We start from the raw sequence: 18,920 nt of genomic DNA, 5'->3' as shown, positions 1-18,920 counted from the left end.
GCCCCACCTCTGGGCAGCCTTGAAGGTGAGTCCCTGATCTTGGGCTCTACAGTAGAAAAACATAGAATGGGCTTCTGCCCCTAGTTGGCCCACCTGACCTTTAATGATGAGAGCTGTCTTTCCCAACATGGCAGGAAGAGAGTGAGGCAGCGTGACCTTCAGGAATGGTGCCAGAGGGCTGCTGGGCAGTGACAGGCAGGGATTGGGGATGAAAACTCCTCTGTGCAGCTGAGCAAGGGCATTATCAGGGAAGACGCATCTGTAAAAGTGGCCATGTGGAAGGTGGCAGGGATTTGGGGGCCCAGGAGGAGGTGCTTGATGTTCAGTGCCTTGGAGCAGCTGGACTTGGACATGGTGGGTGTTCAGGAATTGCACATTAACAACTCTAGGGTAGCTCAATAGGCAGAGGGCGATTGGAGGAAGGGCCTCCTGGCCAGGGAAGAAGGATTGTTCTTCACATTTGCAGTGTGAGTACAGAAGGTGCTGGAGCTCTGACCAGGGAGAGCATTACTGCTAGACTTTGTGCTCTATGGCTCTGGTTACTGCTATATTAGTGTGTATGGTCCCCAGTTAAGGTGTGAGAGGGAAGATCAATGGAAGGGACTGGCTTCCTTCCTCTGGACTGCTTGATGTTTGTTATTGGGGGGGGGGGATTTTAATTGTGTCAGCCGGCCTGAGGACTGCTGGTCCAGTTTTCCCAACCATCAGAGAAAACATTTTTACAATGAGCACTACCTGGCACAGGTCTGTAGTGAGGTCAGCTTAGAGGAGCTCACTCCAGCCACAGAGGGGGTTCACCTTTCTGCGGGGACAGACCAGGACTCGCATTAACCGGATTTATGCTCAGCTTTTGTGTCTTCAGCATGGTGCTTCTCAGATTCTTTCTTGGCCTGACTTGTTAGACTTTGATACTTAACAGGCCAGAGTTTGTGCACCTTCCTATTATCCTCACTAGGATCTGATTTCCAAATTTTGCAAAATGACTTTTTGCCTCTAACAGCCTCCATTCATCGGCCGTTTACCTAGAGTGGTGTTCTGCTGGTCGTCCTGTTGTCTTTTCTGATTTAGGGCAAACGTTTCATCTGAGCCTCTAATTGCAGTGTTTTTAAAGGGCCTGCATGCTGCTTGCAGGCACCTAACACTTGTGACAGCAGCTCCTTTTAATTTCCATCCAACTATCTGTACTTATGCCGATAGGTTGACTTTAGGTCTTTAACTTTGATCGGTAGCTGAGAAGATGGTAAATCAGACAAACCCCTTCATTTCCTTGTTATTTCCTGACTTCTTTATTCATCGCCTTTTCCTTATTTCCAAGCTGAAGTGGTGGCCTGCCAGGGAGCTCCCTGGCACCTCTGGCTGCCTGGGCTGAAGGCAAGAGGCAGGCCTGGGCGTGGGGAGGGCCTCCTGTCCCGGCCTGAGGCTGCAGTGCTTCCTGGTCCCGGCAGGCGGCTGCTGCGGGAGAACACGAGGGAGGCTCTCGGGGTGCTAGGCAGCGCTGTGTGGCTGTCAGGGGAAAGAGCTGAGGCTCCCGACTCGACCTGCTATTGACTCGTGTGGCTCTGTGCACAGTCAGCTGTGGCGGGCCAGGCTGCGGACGTGACTCAGGCTTAGGCAGCATGGCCGCTCTTTTCTGACGAGGCATGAGGCAGGCCAAGAGCTTTGCACAGTGTACAGGGAAGTGGGAGGGAGGCGTCTTTGGGCCGGCGTGTCTCGTCCGTTTCTCGCTTGCTGCTTGGACTGAAGTGGGAAAGGAGCGAAACATACACGATTGAAGATTCTGCACTTGAGTTAAGCCTGAGTCCCTGACATGGCTGCTCAGAGATGGGCTTTTACGGCGCAGCCCCCACACGCTTCCAGCCAGCAGGTGAACCCACTATGTCCAAGAGGGAGCCTTTGAGGTGGCAAAAGAGGGACATCACAGTTCCCGGCAAACCTTGAGGAGCCCACAAGGAGGCTTCAGTGGCATCCCTAGGGAAGCATAAACTCCCCCTCCTTTCCCCCTTCTGTGCCCATAACACAGAGCTCGATTAATCAAAACCCTCTTCTGCCAGCACCAGGCCTCCTTCTTACACTGGGCCTGCAAGCGAGGGGGCAGCTTTCACAGCACCAAGAGTCTAACCTGTGAGGCAGGAGGCGGCTGATGCCCGCAGCCTGCTGGGGAGCTCCCAGAAGTTATTAATGGACAGAGACTCCTCAATGCCCTTAGTAACAAGGGTTTGGGGTTCATTGAGGCCAGTAAGGGGGTCACTATGTCAGCCCTGTAACCCTGGGTGTCAGGTCATTGTGCAGCTTTGATCTAGAGCTCTGATCCCAACAACCAACCAGTAGCCCACCTGGTTACTCCTTAAAGGCTGACCTTACCCCTCTTCCAGCCCTGGATTTGCCCCCTAATCATCCTACTGCCACTCATGTGGAGGTGCTGAAGAAGGGAGGGGTGCTCTAGGGTGGGGTTCTTCTCTAAAGATGGCTGGTAGAAAGATGGTGCTCAGTTCTGTCAGTGACCTGCCCAGTTGCCTCGCTGCCAGGGGATGCACACATTTCTGTAAGGCCATTAAATAGGATATTTGGCTTCTGAGTGAATGTGAGGAATATGCAATTATGAGAGGGAATTTCCATCCCTCTTTCACATGCACTTAAGAGCCCCAGTGGCCTAATGGATAAGGCATTGGCTTCTTAAGTCAGAGATTGTGGGTTCAAGTCCCATCTGGGGTGAAAAGCTACTTCCTTCTTGTATATTGCAAAGAAACCTGGTGTTATTTTCCCCAAGGAAGCTGGGAGATGTTTGAACACAAAGTACTGCAGCTTGGGAACAATCCCCCAGAAATGGCATCTTCCACTCCACAAATGCTTTCTAAACCCAGCAGTAGCAAACAGTTAATACTAGTGTTTGTCTGAGACTAGAGTGAAGGGAAGTGTTTACTCCAACACCTCAGTGAAAGAGCAAGGCCGTACTGAAAGAGAATGGATCTGTCTGGAGGCAAAGCAGACCTTGAGAATGAGCAACAGTGTGAAAAGAAGAGGTTCAAGTGTGTGTTAGGTGTTAGTTAGGTTGGTCTGACAAATTTCAAGAACATACCAATGCCCGTAGACTGGTGCAGACACTTGCTGTTTCTGATCTTTTACTGGGAGTTCACTGAGAAATATTTTCCTTAACTATGTTATGGAATATTGGATTGTCTATGAAGGCACCATTCTTCCTGCTTTCGCCCTTTGAGACAACACGGCTACATGGCATGAGGCCAATGTGCAAAGGTTGTCATGTGAGGTATCTATGACAAGGTTATGATTTGCTGGTTATAATTATGCTGGCTGTATGCATGTACCATTTTTGTATTTGAAGTTATGCATATGGGCTACGTACTTGTATCTCAAATGGATTTGATTCCAGGTAGCCTCAGTGATGCATTTGGTCAGCTTCTTGAGAAAGGACTATTCTCAGTAAGTGCCCAATCAAGAAATGCTTCACTGACACTGGACTTTGGGAGATGCCAATCCACTTCTGAGCTTTCCTGGGAACATCAAACTAACATGTAAACAAAGGTGCTGGCCTGCAAACTGAGTCATGCATGGACATGTGATTTGCCCATGTGACTCCAGACTCCATCTTGCTGCTGTGATTTTCCACAGTAAGAATGGAGGACAGTCCCCATCACTGCACAAGAAGAGCAATGGAAACATTCAATACTGAAATGTGATTTGTGACTGGGAGAGGTGTGAGAGCTGAAAAAATCCAATGCGTTTGTTCACGTCAGACGTGAGAGATCATCTGAACTAGTCAAAGCAGTGTCCAGATCTCAGCAGTGCTCTACTTCTGATCACCTCTCCCCCTTGTCTCTAGCTTGTTCTGTAGCCCTTCCCCAGCTCAGTCAGAGACTTACCTGAGCTCTTGGCTTTGTGTTCCACCTGGCTCAGGCCTGGTCTAGGCTGACATAACTACAGGGCTCAGGGCTGTGAAAAACCCACCCCACGATGTAGCTGTGCCACTCTCCCCCCTGCTATAGACGCGGCGGGATCGACAGAAGATGCTTCCATCAGCCTGGCTGCTGTCACTTTGGGGGTGGGGTTCCTGCAGTGACATTAAAACCCCTTCTGTGGCTGTCAGCTGGGTCTCTACTGTGCTGCTGTAGTCCCGTAGCACAGACCTGGCCTTGGTCACTGCTAGTCATGTCGCTGGAACCTGCTTTGGCAATAAAACTCCTCTCCCGTCTTCCCCCTCTTTTCCTCTTCTCTTCCCAGTTTACACTGATGAGCCTGAGCTCAGAGAACCTGGCCCTGGACTCCCTGGGCCACTTGGTTATGTCACAAATGTGATGCAGATACTTGAGTCAAGTGGGAGTGAAAAGGAAGAACTCAGCTGCCTGCCCCTCTACTTAGCCTCTCCAAGGCCTGGGGTCCTGCCGTGCCTGCAGAGCAACAAGAGCGGCTCTCTGGAGATGGTCTCGCCTGTCCATCCCGTCAGTGATGAAGGGGTCTCCGTGCCAGGGGGTGGCGACATGGAGGGAATGTGGTGGCAAGATGAGTAGGGGGGAGAGGGAAGCCAAACGAAAGCAGAGATCACTGTGCGCTTCTGTAGCAGGTGTGACACTGCAAAGGTGGAAAACCTGAGATGCAGAGAGCAACAGGGACTTGTCTGGGCTCCTGGCTCCCTGGCCTCTGTTCTGGCCACTAGACAACACTACCTATGCTCAGCTCCCTAGGGTTAGGTGGGGATACAGCTTTAAAAGGTATGGGCCATATCCTCAGCTGGTGTAAATCCTTATAGCTCCACTGACATCAATGACACAAGTTTCGAGCAGCTGAGGATCTGACCCACTCTGCAGAGTTTGATTGAAAACTGGGAGAATGAGTTAAGATACTTGCTCATACAAGCACCATCATTCCCTTCTCACGGGAGGCTGAAACAGCCCTGTGGCAAGGGATGGAATTAGCCCCAAGAGGGGAATCCTTTTGGCCCTCTTCTGCCTGGAAGGGTCGTGGAGGGGCAGGACTGAGGTGCTTTAGCAGAGTTTTGAGAATAAGTGCTGAGCTGAGTAAGCAGTGAGTGTGAACGTGACTGACAGTCCTGGGACAGAGGGGAAGGCAGCCAGGAAAAATGGAGAAATTCAGCTACTGTCCCTGGGTAGGTTTGAACCACAGTTTTCTCAATTAATAGCTGAATCCACTGACCCATTGCACCACAGAGACACATATGTGTACTGAACAAGGCTGCTGTCTAGAAGCCTGCATATCTGCCTGCCAGCACTAGTTCTCACAAGGCACTAGTGTGGATGCTCGAGGCTGGGTGCTGGCTGCTGCAGGTAAAAAGCCAGCAGAGTGGTGCAGTGGAAGCATGCTAGGTCCATAATCCTGCAGTTAATGGGTCAAAGCCATCTTCTGCTGTGCATGGGCTTGTTCCTTTTCCCCCTGGGCCTTCAAGCAAGGCTGTGACCAGCAGAGCACCGAGAGCCTAGACCATGAGGCAAGAGGTGGCTGAGATGTCAGCCTGCCAGGGAGCTCTCTGGCTGCCTGGGTGCAGTGAGGGCCTCCTGTCCTGACCGCAGTGCTTGTTGGTCCTCTTTTCCCACCCACACCAGCAGGCAGCTGCTGCAGGAGAACACCAGGGAGGCTCTCCGGGTGCTAGGCAGTGTGTGTGGCTGTCAGGAGAAAGAGTTCAGGCTCCTGACTCGACCTGTCATTGACTCGCATAGCTCTGCATTCCGTCAGCCGTGGCGGGCCAGGCTGCGGACGAGACTCAGGCTTGAATAGCATGGCCGCGCTTTCCTGACGAGGCATGAGGCAGGCAAAGGGCTTTGCATGGCCTCCAGGGAAGTGGGAGGGAGGCCTCTTCGGGCCGGCATGTCTGGTCTGTTTCTCACTTGCCACTTAGACAGAAGTGGGAAAGTAGCGAAACATACCCAAATAAAGATTCTGCATTAGATTAAGCCCGAGTCCCTGACATGGCTGCTCAGAGGTGGGCTTTTGCGGAGCAGTCCCCACACTCTTCCAGCCAGCAGGTTAACCCACTGTGTCCAAGAGGGAGCCTTTGAGGTGGCAAAAGGTGGACATCATAGTTCCCAGCAGACCTTGAGGAGCCCACAAGGAGGCTTCAGTGGCATCCCTGGAGGAGCATAAACTCCCCCTTCTGTGCCCATAACACAGAGCTCGATTAATCCAAACCCTCTTCTGCCAGCACCAGGCCTCCTTCTTCTTACACTGGGCCTGCAAGCGAGGAGGTGGCTGGCACAGCACCAAGAGTCTAACCTGTGAGGCATTAGGCAGCTGACGCCCACAGCCTGCTGGGGAGCTCCCAGAAGTTATTAATGGACAGAGACTCCTCAATGCCCTTAGTAACAAGGGTTTGGGGTTCATCGAGTCACTATATCAGCCCTGGGTGTCAGGTCGCTGTACAGCTTTGATCTAGAGCTCTGATCTCAACCACCAACCAGCAGCCCACAGCCTCTCCCTGGGTCTGCCCCACCTGGTTACTCCTTACAGGCTGACCATACCCCGCTTCCAGCCCCAGATTTGCCCCCTAATCATCCTACTGCCACTCAGAGCCACAGACGTGGATATGCTGAAGGAGGGAGGAGTGACTCTAGGATGGGGTTCTTCTCTAAAAATGGCTGGCTGAAAGGTGGTGCTCAGCTCTGTCAGCAACCTACCCAGTTGCCTCGCTGCCAGCAGATGCAGACATTTCTGTAAGGTGATTAAATGGGGTATTTGGCTTCTGAGTGAATGTGAAGAATGTGCACTTATGAGAGGGAATATCCACCCCTTTTTCACTCAGCCTTCAGGGCCCCAGTGGCCTAATGGATAAGGTGATGGCTTTCTAAGTCAGAGATTGTGGGTTCAAGTCCCATCTGGGGTGAACAACTACCTTCTTCCTCTACATTGCATGGAAATCTTGGTCTTATTTTCACCAAGGAAGCTGGAAGATGTTTGAACACAAAGTACTGCAGCTTGGGAACAATCCCCCAGAAATGGCATCTTCCACTCCACAAATGCTTTCTAAACCCAGCAGTAGCAAACAGTTCATACCAGTGTTTGCCTGAGAATAGAGGGAAGGGGAGTGCTTACTCCAAAACATCCATGAGCGAAACAGACAGGAAGAGCAAGGCCATCCTGAAAGAGACTGGATCTGTCTGGAGACAAAGCAGAACCTGAGAATGAGCAACGGTGTGAAATGAAGAGGTTCAAATGTGTGTTAGATGTTAGTTAGTGTTAGAGGGCTCATCCTTTCACCCTCCCATTCCCTGGTTCTTCTCGCGTGAACAGAGAGCAGCAATACCCAAAGTCCAAAGGTGCAAACAATTAGATGTTTATTGGGTTGAACTTCCAGCAAGCAATGATTCCAATTTCCTTCCTCAGTGTCCCCTTCTCAGCTCTGATGCCACAGAGCCCTGCCTGTGCCCCTGTTCCCATTCCTCTCTCTTAGCGAAACATGATGCCAATTCCCCCCCTTACTTCCTGACTGACTGCAGACTATATAATAAAACTTGAGTTCTGCTTAGCTATACCTTAACCAATCATTTTACTGAAATTTAACTAACCAATCCTAACATATTGTAACATGATTATCTAATCAATTATACACACCACCTAATTGGTTTACACCCAACAAAATTAATTCTACAGCAGACAGAAACAATCGCAGACCCAGACAGCAATTATACAGACAAACAATAGAGAAGTGGGGACTACAGTGATAGAACAACACAGAAATGAGGATGTCACATCCCTGCTATTGCTAGGTGAGTTCTTGCCAGACAGGATACTACCAAACTTAGTTTTCTTTAAGCATCTTTACCTGGTGGTGCTGGGCATTATCAGGACAAGACTGTATTCCCAACAGCTCAATAGCACCTTACTTCAGTGTGACTGGTGAGGATGTGACCATTCACTTCCCAGCCTATGGCTGCCCCTGCGGCATAGCCAAAGAGCAGGGCCTCAGACTGTCCCAGTAAGCGAAGCCCTTACACCGGCAAACAGTGATTGTGATTTTCTTTCCTACCTCTGTGACTAGCTGTATGAGAATCATCTACCTGCATTGCTAAAGTCTAGGCCTTTCCAGACAGGTGTGAAAATCTACATCCTAACAGCTGCCCCGGGCTCCTCTTTGCCAGCTGCCTGCCATCTCCCCGCTGTTCACGCTGTCAAACTAAAGAGCGCTCTGAGCCAGCCCTGTGTGCCCTGCCTCCTCCTGCCAGTGCTCGCCCTCCGTGTCATGGGGAGCTGGGGCCATTGTAGGGTTTGCTGCTTTGTGTTCATGGAAGTAGCCTGTCACATCCCTGGACATGGGTCCGTTTGGTGTCCCAGCAGCTCATCGTCCCGCGGGGATCTCTGGGTGCAAGGACTGTGGGCAGCATGAGGCTTCTTCTGTATATCTCTGGAGTAGCCTCTAGCCACCCTCCCCTCTGCCTGCACACAGCCCCTGGGTACTCCCTGCCTGCACCCTGAGCTCCATCCTGCCTGCACACAGTCCCTAGGTACTCCCTGCCTGCACTTTGAGCTCCATCCTGCCTGCACACAGCCCCTGGGTACTCCCTGCCTGCACCCTGAGCTCCATGCTGCCCACACACAGCCCCTGGGTACTCCCTGCCTGCACCCTGAGCTCCATCCTGCCTGCACACAGTCCCTAGGTACTCCCTGCCTGCACTGTGAGTTGGCTGAAAATTGAAGGTGAGATCAGGTTGAGACTTTCTAACATATGTCCTCAGCTGGAAAAAAGGTGCCAGGAGAAGCAGGCACACCTGTGTCATTAGGAACACTACTGGTCTGTAAGTTATTTTATATTTTTATAAACACCTCTAGAAACACACCGCTTGGTGCCAATCCCCTGTTTACAATTCTATTTGGAAACCCATCACTTAGCCAGCTTTTAATTTGTACCATGTTCAGTTTGTATTGCTCTAGTTTTATCACCAAATTTTGTGCGCTACCAAGTCAAACATCTTACAAAAATCTAAGTCTTACATCAACACTAATCCCTTTATCAGGCACACTGGACAGGATCTATTTTCCATAAATAATTTGATTATTCTAATTGCATTCTCAATGGTGACTGGCATTAATTATATTACCCTCCTTTAATTTTTTGTTAATGGAGTTCCTTACTCATTCCACTATCTTACCAGAGATTGATGTGAGACTGATCAGCCTATACTTACCTTGAACCTTCTATTTACTCTTTTCAGATACTGGTTGTGACAAAGTTCCTCCTCTGCCTTGGTGGGTCCTGCGCTTCTTGGCAGATTTGCTCACCTCAGTGATCTTCCCCACAGTCTGGGTCAACTCCTCCTGTGTCTGATCAGGAGTTGGGAGGTTTGGGGGGAACCCGGGCCCACCCTCTACTCCGGGTTCCAGCCCAGGGCCCTGTGGATTGCAGCTGTCTATAGTGCCTCCTGTAACAACTGCATGACAGCTACAACTCCCTGGGCTACTTCCCCATGGCCTCCTCCCAACATCTTCTTTATCCTCACCACGGGATCTTCCTCCTGGTGTCTGATAATGCTTGTACTCCTTAGTCCTCCAGCAGCACACCCTCTTACTCTCAGCTCCTTGTGCCTCTTGCTCCCAGCTCCTCACACACACTTCCTCTCCTCTGGCTCCTCCCTGCCTGACTGGGGTGAGCTCCTTTTTAAACCCAGGTGCCCTGATTAGCCTGCCTTGATTGGCTGCAGGTGTTCTAATCAATGTAGCTATCTCCACTGCCTTCTAGAAAGATCTTAATTGGCCCCAGGTGCCTTGATTAACCTGGAGCAACTGCCATTTGGTTACCAGGGTCCTAGGGATTTGTTTAGCCTGGGGCTAACATACCTGTTTCTCAGTACTTTACTGCAGCCATCTGGCCTTGCCTCATCACATGGCACAATGTTAGTTTTCTTCCAGTCTTCTGGAACTTCCTCAGTGTTCCAAGGCTTATTGAGAATCAACATGTACAGTCCAGTGAGCTTCTCTGCCAGCTCTTTTCAAACTCGTGGATTCAAGTGATCTGGACCTGCTGATTTTACAGTCTATAAGGTTAGTTGCTGCTGTTTCACACCCTCCAGAGATACTAGTGGAATGCAAAGAGCAGCATCATATGATACGACTTCACCATCTGGCTTTTCCCCAAATACAGGCACAAAATCGACTGGAGGGGTTGTTAGATCCACGCTTAAATCTCTCACCGGAAGGCTTTTATTCTAGCCATCAGATCACTGTTGTGGCTCAGCTCTGCTCCCTTTCCAATTTCTGTGGACATCAGAACTGGACACAGGATTCCAGTCTGTGTCTCACCAGTGCCATATACAACAGTATGATTTAGTCCCCCCTCCTACTCACTGCTCCCCTGTTTGTACATCCAAGGTTGGCATTAGCCTGTGTTGCCACACCAGGCACTGGGAGTTCAAGTTCCGTTATTTCTTCACTAGGACCCTAAATCCTTTTCTGTCACTGGTGTCCAGGATACAGTCTCCTTCAGATACCTGAGATGCAGCATTCATACATCAGGGAAATCTTGCACTATCTCCAATACCTCTGGTTGAGACCTGAGGACTTTCTAATGGTGGCCCTGCTAAGTAGCTACACAAGGCAAAGGGAGGCAGAGACAGTCAGGCAGAGGATCATTCTCAGCAATCTCCTGAAACTTCTGCCCCCTTCATTAAATCCCCTGGTAACCCGGCTCGCAAGAGCATTCCCAGAACAGATGTCAGCAGAGAACTCCCGAGTCCTCTTTATCCCTGTATTTGTGCCGGCGTTGGCCCCAGCCCTCGGAAGGACACTCCCAGAGATCGGATTCGTTCCCAGAGCAGTTCACATCGTCCAGCCAGATCTGCCCGGATCCTTGCCCATAATGAGCAGAGACAGTTGCATTGCTGGCACATCCACATCCCAGTTGTTTGCAAATGATGTTGGAGTCTGGCAGGTCCCTGAAATCATCACAGACTGTCCCCCAGCTGCCACTGTAATAAATCTCCACTCTCCCAGCACAGTGACCTACCCCATTCACCAGTCTGATCCTCCTGCTCCCTGCAGGGATAGAGCCCAGGTCTTAATATGTATTTTCCTACTGAACAGAGAATGTTTGTGAGATTTGGAAATGAATCACCTGAACAAACCACACCAACATCCTCAGCAATTCCTGCCTGGGCTGTCTCAGCTGTGGAGTTGTCACAGCGAGTCAGAGAAGTCTCATTTCCTGCACCCTGGGCCCTTCTCAGCGACTCCACACTGGAGCTGCTCACCATGCTGGCATCTCTCATATCCCACTGCTCATCCAGCCCTCTGCCCCATGCCCCAGGGAGGAAAATCTCAGCTCTCCCATCCCACCGGCTCTCTCCACTCAACAGTGTGAGTGATTCAGAGCAACCTGGGCTCAGGAGAAATGGGAAATACACTGACTAACACTCTCTCGTCTACACTAAAAATAACACAGAGGGGGCATGACATTATGGGCTGTTTCTCAATAAGAAGGTCTAAGCCAGGGATCAGAGTGTGTCACAGTGTTGAAGGGAAGAGCCTCTGTCAGAGACACTTTATAAGTGGAAGGTGCTCTAAGGATTGTGAAACTGTGAGCTTGACAGAAGGGCTTGGTTTGGAATAGACCATGGTTATTCACTAGCCACTTTGCTCCAGTCCATGGCACAAAGCACCATAAATCCAGCAGAATCTGGCCAAGAGACTATTCACCTCAAATTGGCATCTGCTACACACACCCCCTTCCCAGTCACCACTATTCAGGATGTAGCTGAGTGAGAAGGTGGCATGGCTGAAGCATTTAGCAGGCAATTGAAAACTAGTATAGAGTCCAGTAGCCCTGAGGACACTGCTTAATTCTGAGCACTGGGTCTGCCGCTAGTCAGCAGTGAGACTGAGGAGACATAACCGGCACCTTAAAGCACATTTACCCTCCTTCCTTCACAAGCTGCAGTAAACACAGTTTCACAGCCCTGGGCACAGCAGTGAGGGGCGGGGGGGCAAAAACCCAAAGTCGCTCCTTTGCCTCCTGGTTCTGCCGCTTCCTCAGCCCCCTCCGCTGAAGAGACACCATGAGAAAAAAACATCCCCCCTTTTCCTTCCTTCTCCACCTCCTCCGCTGGCACCAGCTGGGCTTCAGAGCCACCTTCCCCACTGCGCAGCCACCTCGCTCTGCATGGGGTGCTGGGGGACAATGGGGTGGCTGATCCTCAGCCCCCCTCCCTGCACTTGGGGGGGCTGTGCTGCCACCCCTTCCCTTCCTGGCAGAGCCCACCCCGGCTTAGGGAGCTGGGCAGCTGCGAGCAGGCAGGAGCCTCCTCCTCCCCGGGGAGCCCAGCAACCAGCTGACGCTGCCTGCAGCCCCAGAGTAAGCAAACAGGGTTGGGGATGCGGGAGGGCGGTGAGGAGCCCAGAGCCAGCCTGCGGCCACACACAAAACCCAGCTCCGGACTTCGAGTCCAGAGCCCAGTGCTGGCTGCATGGAAGGGCACCACTTCTGGAAAATGTGCTCGGGGGGGAGCGGCCACTACCCCTGCTCCCACTTAGCTATGCTACTGTGCCAGCTAGTAAAACACCTTAACGAGGAGGCATCCCTCTCCCTGTCAATGATCTCCCTCTTTCAATTCAGTGACAGCTTGAATTATTCCTTATCCCGGCAGAGATGGAGGATTCAAAGCAGCAACATCAACCTCCTGTGTAGCTCACAGGGAATGAACATAAACACTCCCTGGTATCTGAGATGTTTAGTTTTACACTTGGTCAACTACAAGGCCAAAGGGAAAGGAGGTGGTGCCAGATATAAAAAGTGAAACACGACACATCATAGTTATGTCCAGAGTGACTGCAATTTTTTTTATAGACGTCTTATCATCAGTGCGTTGTTTTCTCTGGAGTCTAGACCTTGACCAAGAAATTTGTATCTTGATAAAATAATTGACTGCCCCTGGTGAAGGCAATGGACTTGACACCCACTACGGTGTCCCTACACAGGTACAAGTACTAACAACATGGCTGCATTTTAGCCATAGTTTTTAATCAGGGCAATAAATTGAAACAAACTCCTGTTAAATGATTTCCCAGCCTGAGTCCTTCACCCACATTGCTTAGGGCACTGGGCCACCATGTGGATGTTTCATTTCCCACCTCAATTTCACACAGAGACACAATTTCCTTTGCACAGATCCATGAACAGAAAAACCTCCCTGTGTCTCTGGTCTCAGCAAGGGCACTCGATTCCAGTGAACCCTTCTCTCCTGCAATGGCGATGGGCAGACAGAGGGGTCGTGGCACCTGCATCCCTGACAGGGAGATATTGGCTCGGTTCTTTCTTTCTGCTGCTGTTGTTAGTCCAGGAAACACCAAGGGTGGAATGCAAGGCTGAGTTCGTGCACCAGCCCCCGGAAATATTTCAGTGCCCCAGAGAAATCCTGCCCCCTGCTATTGGAACGATGTGCTGGAGATTTGACTAGGAAAGGGACTGTCTGAATTGTCAGAGTGGGGAATGAACAACATTCTACAGCAATGTCGTTAACACAAACACACTCTCATCCTGCTCCAGCCGGAAGGGAAATGGGCAGGAATTCTCACTGTTCAGCCAAGGACACACTTAGACTGATGTGCAGCCATGAGTGTGCTGGGGAAGCTGGTCTGAGCAAACAATTGGAGTGACAATTCAGTGAGAACAGAATCATCATGTAGTGAAACAAATGTATGTTAAGTAGTTGTGGCCGAGTGGTTAAGGCAATGGACTAGAAATCCATGGGGGTCCTCCTGCGCAGGTCCAAATCCTGCTAACTATGCAAGCACTGGGCTGTTGTTGTTGTTACTATTGTAGTCTTAGTGCCTGAGCATCCACAGTGTGAACTGGAGCTAGATCTAGTTTCACTCTGTCTACACTTCAAACACTGCTGTGGCACTGCTATAGCTCTCTGGAGCAGACAGTGACTGGAGGGGTTTTCTCATCCCTGTAATAGCTACATTGACAGAACAGTTCTTCCTTTTCTTTAGCACTATCTAATCAGGGCTTAGGTCACCTTAACTCTATGGGTTGGGGGGGGGGGATCACACCCTGAGAGATGTTGCTTTGCCAATTAAGTGCCCAGCATACACCAGCCCTTAGATTCCTCTTGGTATTTCAATGCAGGCACTGACCTGTGAGAGGAAAACATCAGATCACAAACACAGAGACTGAATTCCCCACATTTAATCTTGCTGCACTTTCCAGAAAGTCACAAAATTCAATTCATTCTTGCTAGGACAGAGAAAAAATAAGTGACACTAAGTTTTTGGCTTGGTTACATAAAAGTAAGTGTTTAATTAATATAGTAAAACTCTGTACTGATTCCTCTAACTAACACCACAGCGTGAAATAGGAACAGAGACAAATCTTGTCAGTGACAACTAATTTTGCAAATGATCTTCCCATTATTAATTTCCACGCTGCCCCCATTGGAGGTCTGGGCATCTCCAGTGTCATTGCTCTGCATTCACCTTCCCCTAAGAATTGTTCTCTGACATTCGCCTTCCTCTATAGCGTGGGGCACGGGGTCACTTGCTGGAGGATTCCTTAGACCTTGAGTTCTTTAAGCCACGATTTGAGGACTTCAATAACTCAGACATAGGTCAAGGGTTTGTTACAGGAGTGGGTGGGTGAGATTCTGTGGCCTGCATTGTGCAGGAGGTCAGACTAGATGATCAGAATGGTCCCTTCTGACCTTTAGTCTATGAATCTATGAATTTATTCCCAAATTTGGAAAATTGTGCAGTTCAGAATGTGAATAGTGACCCGTCTCCTTCCTGCACCTGCTCTACATTGCTCCCCAGCAGCTTCTCCCCCTGCACAGTCACCCCAGCACGGCAGTGCAGCCCCCCAGGGTTCAGCAGGGGCCCCTGGAAAGGACAGTGGGTGCAGCTAACAGCCCAGTGTGCCTGGCAGTGAGGCAGCTGTAAAAAATCAACACTCCCCCTCAGAAGTACAGAGATTGCATTCCTCAACTTTAACATCATGACTCCCTGTAGAAAACCACACGTGTCAGTTGTATTTTCACAGGGAGATGCAAAAATCAAGTGACACCAATTTTTAAGTTGAGTAAATAAAGTTGAGGAGATAGTTATTAACCTCACAAATATACTAAAGATCCCTCAACATAACACCTGAAGGTGAAATATGAACAGAGACAAACCTTGTCAGCAAAGGCTCATTTCCCAAACGATCCTCAAAATGTTACTAATTCCCACCCCTCCTCCACAGGAGCTCTGTGCAGTGCAACTGTTCTGCAGGCAGCTTCCCATTAAATGCTGTTGTGGGACATTCCCAGACCTGGAAATGTACCAATGACAGAATTTGGAGCGCAAACCTGGCTCCCTGCACCAGGCAGGATTTGAGTGTTTTGTCCCTGTCACTTAGTCTTTGTCAATAGTACAGATGCCATGGTGGACTCTAGGCTCTGCTTGAGGGATCCTGGCACAGGGGCTGTGGGGCAGAAAGGATTGTAGATTCTGACCTGCACTCTGGAGAGGAGGTAATAAGTGAAGGGGCATTTTTGACTCCTCCCCTTCTCAGTGTCCCAGGGCTGGAATTGTACATTCCACAGGGCCAAATGAGGGGGTGACACCACTTGGTTAATGAAAACCAGTGCTCTAGGTGAGGTTTAAACTCACAACCTCAGCATAGCTCCTCTCAGCACTGCCCTATAAGTACTGTGCGCAAACCAATTGTGCCACTGGAGCACCTGCTAATTATGATGCTCTGAGATTCTTAAGATGATAAAGGCAAGGAGTGACCCCAAAACATTCTCAGTGGGGTTGAGAGCAGGTAGCGACAAGTGTTGTACTCAGTGGGGTGGATTCTTCTTAAGGGTTCCAGGAACCATTTGACCCTTTTGTTCTTTCCTGTGTAATAACAGAGCCGATTAAGACTCAATGGAGAGTCTTGCTGCAGACTGACAGATCTGAAATCACTGATCACCAGGTCTAAGCATTAGTCCTGCTTTGGGACAGTGTCTCTCATGCAAGAAACTGCCGAGTCTGCGCTAGCAGTGAGGCTCCCTCACTAACACCCACCTCAGCCCCCCCTCCTGCCCCGTCCCTGGGCCCCCCATTTCCCCATCCTCCCTCCGGTGACTCCCTCTGTCTGTGGGGCCCCTCCCCCCACCCATCCCAGCTCCCCGTCCCATGAGCCCGCCCCAACCCCCTCCTCCTCTCCCCATCCTCAGAGCCCTGCCCCTGACCTCCTCCTCCCCCCGTCCTCACCACCCCTTCCCCAACCTCCTCCTCCCCCGCCCTCAGCGCCCTGCCTCCAACATCCTCTTCCCAACCCTTGTCCTCAGCGCCCCTCCCCCAATTGTCTCTAACCCATTTCTCCATTGCTGGGCCCCACTTTCCCATCCCCCTACTCCCCTAGTCCTTCCCTGGGTGTGAGGTTCCTCATCTCCAGTCTCTGCTATCCCCCAATCTGCCGGGTTCCCCTTTTCAGCCACTGTGGGGCCTTGCAACCCGCCCCTGCCTCTCCTTGCTGGGGTCTCTAAATCCCCCAGTCCCACAGTGCACTCTGGTTAACACCACCCTCCTCTCCCGCTAATCCCCCTAGTCTCTTCCCTTGGGTCCTCCTGGACACCCCAACCCACAGTGTGAAATATTTATGAGTGTTTTAAAATTTCAGTGCTCTGCATTTTTCTCCTGCCACTGTCACCTGGCAGCTCAGGGATGTGAGATTCTCCTCCATTGCGTTTCTGCCCACAGAAACAGAAGAGAGATCACACTTCAGCACCTTTGTAAGTAAAAGCAGCCTGGAAACAAACCAATTGTCTCCAGAGTGTGTAGTTTGTGTTTCTTTTGTTGCAGTTGATGTGTGCGCAGCATGCACGGTGTGTGTGTGTGTGTATGTGTGCAGTGTGTGCAGTGGACAGGGGCATGGTGTGTGTGTCTATGTGCAGTGTGTGTGGTGGAGAGTGGCACTGTGTGTGTGTGTGTGTGTGTGTGTGTGCGCAGAGCCGGTGCAAGGAAGTTTCACGCCCTAGGCAAAACTTCCACCTTGCTCCCCCCACCCCCAGCCCTGCATCAGCTCCCCATCCTCCACCCTCAGGTGCCCCCCCCCATGGCAGCTCCCTTGCTTGGGAGCTGTGCAGTACCTCCCCACCCCAGCTCACCTCTGCTCCGCATCTTCCCTGAGCACGTCGCCCCTGCTCTAATTCTCCTCCCAGGCTTGCGGTGCCAAACAGCTGATTGGCGCCGCAAGCCTGGGAGGCGGGAGAAGTGGAGCAGCGACTGTGCACTCGGGGAGGAACTGCTGTAAAAAAAAAAATTGGAGGCACCGCTTTTTGGCACCCCCAAATCTTGGCGTCCTAGGCAACTGCCTAGTTCGCCTTAATGGTAGCACCCACCCTGTGTGTGTGTGGTGGACAGTGGCACTGTGTGTGTATGTGCAGTATGTGTGGTGGACAGTGGCATTGTGTGTGTGTGCAGTATGTGTGGTGGGTAGTGGCACTGTGTTTATGTGTGTGTGTGTGCAGAATGTGTGATGGGCAGTGGCACTGTGTGTGTGTGTGAGAGTGTGTATGTGCAGTGTGTGTGGTGGACAGTGGCACTGTGTGTGAGTGTGTGTATGAGCAGTGTGTGTGGAAGACAGGGGCAGTGTGTGCTCACACAGGAATTCATGGGGAACTCACCACCCTTGGCGCAGCATTTGACTTGTCCTCGGAGTGAATGTAGCACTGTGGAGTGTCAGCCTCAGAGCATCTTCTGACAGCTCAGAGGAGCAATTGCAGAGAACGTCCTTCTCAACCCCAGGCTGGAAAATGCTCAGTGAGTTCTGTGGGCACGGAGCAAAAGACCAGTCTCTGACACCTCCTGCAAAATGGTCTCTCTCTGCTCCATAGCATGGAGATGCTGTAGCTTTAATGGTAGTGAAAAAAATGGCACCCTGGGAAAACAAGCGTAAGGCCCTTTCTGGAAAAGGCTGAAACTTTTTTGCTGAAATGAAAAAAAACAATTCAGCCTGACTGGCTGTTAATGACCCTTGCAGAAAGTCCTACTTCTTGCCCACCATGCACGTGAAAGAACCATTTCCATTTCAGTGCCAGGAGAAAGGAGACCCAGAAGAAGCCTCTGTGCCTCAGGCACTTCAGAAATGCATTGGACAGGTCAAATAATCAGATCAAATATTACAGTGCATGATGGGGTGTGCATACCCCGCACTAGGCAAGAACGGGTTAATTCCACATTATGGCTGGAGGAAGTCCCGCCCCTCAGACGCTGCTGGACATGCTCCAGCTGCTGTGTCAGTATAAAGGAGAACAGCTCAGCTCAGTCCGGGCTGGCCACTGAGGAAGACGCACGCTTAGTGGAGGCTTCAGGCCAGGAGCCGCTACAGCCCCTGACTGCGGGACCAGAGATCCCAGGTACCAGACCGGAGACTTGCTACCTACAGTCAATTGGTGGGAGTCAAAGTTCTATGGAGCTGCCAGTGCCAGGGAACCTGGAGACCCTGATGATAGATGGACGACAGCTTCAGGAAATGAGGTAGGAAGTGGCCCAGGGAGGCAGAGTGAGTGGTATCTCGTACCTGTGTAAGGTCAGCATGTTGCGGTAGGATCCTGGCTGTCTGCGTAATGAACGCACTCAACTTGAGAGGGCCTTGGGCTGGGACCCGGTGGAGTCAGGTGGGCCCAGTTCCCCTTAATCCAGCCACTATCCCCGTTTTGAAGCGGCCCCTTGATCTGACCATTAGGCCTTGCAGACCTGAACCAAAGGGTGGCCATATTGACTCACTCGTGCAATCCTGAACCCAAGGACAGCCATGTTGACTCTGGACTTAGTGCGCCTAAATCTTGAGTTCAAGGACAGTCCAACCTTTCCAGTGATATCTCACATGGCCCATCTTGCATAAAACACATCTTAGCTGTGCCATATGCATATCATAACAATATATCTATGAAGAATATGGGGTGTAGGGTCACAGCTCCTCTGGCAGGGCAGCGACTGGC

General features: G+C 50.9%; 3 non-coding genes across 3 annotated transcripts; all 3 read left to right on the top strand.

The window, feature by feature from the left end:
* The first annotated feature begins 2,639 nt into the window (after positions 1-2,639).
* On the top strand, positions 2,640-2,712 carry TRNAK-CUU (transfer RNA lysine (anticodon CUU)). The gene has a single exon. It is a non-coding gene; the product is annotated as a tRNA-Lys (tRNA).
* A 4,062-nt stretch (positions 2,713-6,774) lies between these two features.
* TRNAR-UCU (transfer RNA arginine (anticodon UCU)) lies at positions 6,775-6,847 on the top strand. Its single transcript has one exon. It is a non-coding gene; the product is annotated as a tRNA-Arg (tRNA).
* A 6,807-nt stretch (positions 6,848-13,654) lies between these two features.
* On the top strand, positions 13,655-13,736 carry TRNAS-AGA (transfer RNA serine (anticodon AGA)). The gene has a single exon. It is a non-coding gene; the product is annotated as a tRNA-Ser (tRNA).
* Positions 13,737-18,920: the final 5,184 nt, after the last annotated feature.

Source organism: Gopherus flavomarginatus (genome assembly GCF_025201925.1).
Source record: "Gopherus flavomarginatus isolate rGopFla2 chromosome 13 unlocalized genomic scaffold, rGopFla2.mat.asm SUPER_13_unloc_1, whole genome shotgun sequence".
NCBI classification, from domain to species: Eukaryota; Metazoa; Chordata; order Testudines; family Testudinidae; genus Gopherus; species Gopherus flavomarginatus.
The sequence above is the reverse complement of the archived record's forward strand: the minus strand, read 5'-3'. Positions and strand labels throughout refer to the sequence as shown.